Source organism: Palaemon carinicauda, chromosome 4 (genome assembly GCF_036898095.1).
Source record: "Palaemon carinicauda isolate YSFRI2023 chromosome 4, ASM3689809v2, whole genome shotgun sequence".
Lineage (NCBI taxonomy): Eukaryota > Metazoa > Arthropoda > Malacostraca > Decapoda > Palaemonidae > Palaemon > Palaemon carinicauda.
The window spans coordinates 50,985,051-50,990,050 of NC_090728.1; positions in this window are offsets into that span (position 1 = coordinate 50,985,051).

The window sequence follows — 5,000 nt, forward strand, 5'->3', positions numbered from 1 at the left end:
TTGGTATTATGCTCCAAGGCATCAGTCTTGCTTAGACTAGGTACGTCTATCATGAGAACCTGAAATTCAGCGGGTCAGTACTTAAAGTAAGATTTTATTCTAATATATATATATATATATATATATATATATATATATATATATATATATATATATATATATACACAACAACAACAAATGCAGCCGTTTCTAGTCACGGATAGGACAAAGGCCCAAGACATATCCTTATTCATGTGTGGGGTTTGGCTGGCTCATGTGCATCACCACGCTGGCCACTTAGTGATGGTGGGAGACTTTAGTCTGATCGCTCACAGCAAACCAACCTAGTATAGGTGACCCTGCTAGTACAGCTTTGCTGATCGTGGCCATACATAAACCATTTAAACATTTTCAAAATGTTAAGGTATCCCATCTCAGATATATTATTATTATTATTATCATTATTATTATTGTTATTATTATTATTATTATTAGCTACTCTACAATCTTAGTTGGAAAAGTTATTTGCTATAAACCTTAGGGTTTCAACAGTAAAAAATAGCCTAGTGAGAAAAGGAATTAAGAAATAAACTATATGAAAAGTAATATATTTATATACATATATATATGATATGATATATATTTATATATACTGTATATATACATATATATATGATATATATATATATATATATATGTATATATATATAGATATAGATATAGATATAGATATAGATATAGATATATATATGCATATATACATATACTGTATATACATGCACACACACATATATATATATATATATATATATATATATATATATATATATATATATGTGTGGTATATATATATATGTGGTATATATATATATATATATATATATATATATATATATATATATATATATATATATATGGTATATATAAATATATACATATATGCATATATATATATATATATGTATGTATATATACATACATATACACACACATATATATAAATAAATAAATAAATATGTATATATATATATATATATATATATATATATATATATATATATATATATATACATACATATATACATATATATATACACACACACACAAGTGACAAGTGAGTACATATCGACTCACTATAAAGGATCAACGTTACATCACACACACAGAGACATTTTGCCTCGCAACTCCTACACACGCATCAGGGCAATTAATCACAAACTAAAACACACATCCATTTAATGCCATCAATTCGACTTGATGCATATCTATATTCGTCCACAAACAAGTAATGCATCGGGCGCGTGCCATTACCCAATATCGCAGCGAAATCCTTTTGCGTATGTCCCGTCGTCCTCTGTACTTTCGTCATTACTCTGCCAAAAGCTCCGTGGGCAAGTTTCGAGTCGGCCTAATTAAGTGGTTTCGATATGGCCGGATTTATTAATGGATGTAGTTATGACCGGCATTATTTTCAATCTGCTTCGTCCGTGATGATTAGCTGGGAGAGAGAGAGAGAGAGAGAGAGAGAGAGAGAGAGAGAGAGACTGACTTAGCTTCATTAATCCACTTGCAGTAGGTTCGTGTACAGATGTCGAAAATATAAAGGTTGCTAAAAATAACGTCAAAAATACATTTTGATTGACACGTATATAACTGACTTATGGTGCTACTATCAACACCTACTGTATTACAAAGCCCTCCTATTTATAATGATTTTCAATAACAAAACGAATAGAACTTATATATTCTGAGGAATATGTTAGTTTCTTAAATGAATTTATATACACTACAGGCACTGTTACTCAAGAAAATATTCCTGCGAAATAGCCTTATATGAAGCTAATCCTTATCCTTACCTTACCTTCCTTATTTTATGTTTGGGTTCCCCCAGGTCCCTCAGTGTGAGGCACCTCGTATATCCACCAGAGAGTTGCTAATGCATCTTCCGGTGTATTTTTCATCTTCCAGTCTTGAGAGAGAGAGAGAGAGAGAGAGAGAGAGAGAGAGAGAGAGAGAGAGAGAGAGAGAGAGAAATGTACTTTTCGATATCTATTACTTCTCGTACACCCAAAACTCTAAAATAAAAGAATTCATTTATTTCTTGTTACGTGAATTGATGTTAAATCAAGAGGGCTGTGTGCATATTTAAAACAGTACACCAATCATTTGAACACCAAAAATTATTTTTCATTCAAATCGATATCAGATAAAAATATATTTTTTCTTATAATATATATTATTTATGCCATTATAATAAGCAAATATTCATATATCACAGCCGAAAATTCAAACAACTACCAAATCAAAATTTACAAAATAGAATCAAATTTAGGAGAATAGAGTAAATCCAAATCAATTATTATTTCTATTTACATTTACTGCATGAATACAATTTGCCCACTGCAGAAATTAGGTATTTCGTGACCGATTCGTCCACTGGATAGATTTGGTAGCTCAGGCGGCACAATTTGTCCACTAGGGATATTTGGTAGATCCGGTATGATTTGGCCACTAAGTAGATTTATTAAATTGCGTACGTACTGTATAGTTACTTGATTACATCCTGGACATAAATATTTAGTCTTCTAACCGACCTACTATGGGTGCCGTCTGTGAAAGTTACGCACAGAAGAAATTAATATATGGATGTACACTGTATTTTATACAAAAACAACAACAAATGCAGCCGTTTCTAGTTCACTGTAGGGCAAAAGCCTTAGACTTGTCAATTCATGCCTGGGTTTTGACCAGTTTTTATCGCCAAGCTGACCAGTGTGAATTGGTGATAGTGAGAGATAATCGTCTTAATTGCTCACAGCAAACCAATCATACGCAACCATACGCAAATCCTTTCAATACGTTAAGGTATTTTCACTCAGAAAGGGGGCATTTTTACAACTGGATAATTAGATACACAGGTCTTAAGCAGGCCAGCTCTTTAAGAGCCAAGCTTGACTCATTAGGCTGGTTAATTATCACCTTTTAATAATAATAATAATGTTCTTAAGCAAAGTAAATCATGAGATGTGAGACAAGTAAGAGCCATAGCATAGTTGAGATAATACCGCTAGAGAATTATGGTGTACTTTGGCCAGACAGTACTACATTGGATCCTTCTCTCTGGTTAGTGTTCATTTTCCCATTGTCTCTACATACACCGAACAGTCTGGCCTATTCTTTATATACTCTCCTCTGTCCTCATACACCTGCCAACACTGAGACTACCTAACAAGTCTTTTTCACCCAAGGGGTTACTACACTGTCATTGTTCATAAGCCACTTTCCTTTAGGTAGGGGTAGAAGAGAGACTAGCTATGGTAAGCAGCTTTTCTAGGAGGAGGATACTCCAAAATCAAACCATTGTTCTCTAGTCTTAAGTAGTGTCATAGCCTCTGTACCATGGTCTTCCACTGTCTTAGGGTAGAGTTCTCATGCTTGAGGGTACACTCGGGCACACTATTCTATCTGGCTTCTCTTCCTCTTGTTATTTTGAATTTTTTATAGTTTATATATGATGGATTTATTCTAATGTTGTTATTATTCTTAACCTTCTTTAGCAGTATATTTCCTTATTTCCTTTCCTCACTGACCTATTTTTCCTATTGGAGCCCTTGGGCTTATAGCATCCTGCTTTTCCAACTAGGGCTGTAGCTTAGCAAGTAATAATAATAATAATAATAATAATAATAATAACCAATCAATGCAGATATTGGCTTTATACTCAAATGATAACGCCAACGATCTCATTGATGCTTTGGACTTGGTAATTTAGTCTTTACTAAAAACTAAAGTATTCTGTATCTTAATTGGGTCAGGGTGGTCCTACATGAAAGGCTGGTTCAAGACCTTCTAAGATTTTGAAAGATTATTTTGCTTATGAATATTGTTTTCAAAATGTGTGTATCTATATGTCATAAGTCATATAATGCACACAACAGTCATTATTTTCGTTCTTTGATATAATTACGCAACAATTTCAATCATATGGTATACCCTTAATTATATCAATCAGATTATTCTCTTGTCATTTTAGAATTTCTATTAATTTATATATGTATGTATATATATATATATATATATATATATATATATATATTGTGTGTGTATATATATATATATATATATATATATATATATATGAAAGATTTATTTTAATGTTATTATTGTTCTTAAATTTCTATTGTAGTTTATTTCCTTATTTCCTTTCCTCATTAGGCTATTTTCCCTGTTGGGGCCCTTGGGCTTATAGCATCCTGCTTTTCCAACTAGGGCTATAGCTTAGCTAATAATAATAATAATAATAATAATAATAATAATAATAATAATAATAATAATTCAGTCGATCATTCCATTTTATCAATGTTAAGTGTACTAATACGCTTAGTAGTCACTTTCCTCTAGGTAAGGGTAGAAGAGACTCTAGCTATGGTAAGCAGCTTTTCTAGGAGGAGGACACTCCAAAATCAAACCATTGTTCTCTAGTCTTAAGTAGTGTCATAGCCTCTGTACCAAGGCCTTCCGCTGTCTTAGGGTAGAGTTCTCATGCTTGAGGGTACACTCGGGCACACGTCATGAGTTGCCAGCTGCCTCTATTTGCTACCAGATTTTAGTTAGAATGCTCCAGCTTTGTACTCTTTTTCCTGTTTCCCTCTCTTCTTAGTTCTTTTTTCTTTAGTTGCTTTCTGCACTGTTGGAAAAAACCGTAATTTTAATCGGAAATTCTCCGTGAAAATATACTGTTATCAACCGTATTTCAGTAAAATACAGGCGACCGTAATTTTACCTTACTTTATTATTATCTTTTACGGGTTGGTGATCGTAATATCACTCCTTTACGTCAATATATCCGAATTTAAAACGGTAAAAATCCTGGAATAAATGTTGCCAGACATTTACCGCTTTTTTAATGAGAATTTTTAAGTGTGCTTACTAGCTGTTTTTTCTTTGACCTTAGGTAACTTCGGCAATGCTATAAAATTCACGAGGACGTTGTAAAAGAAAACAAAGTACATACGAACTGC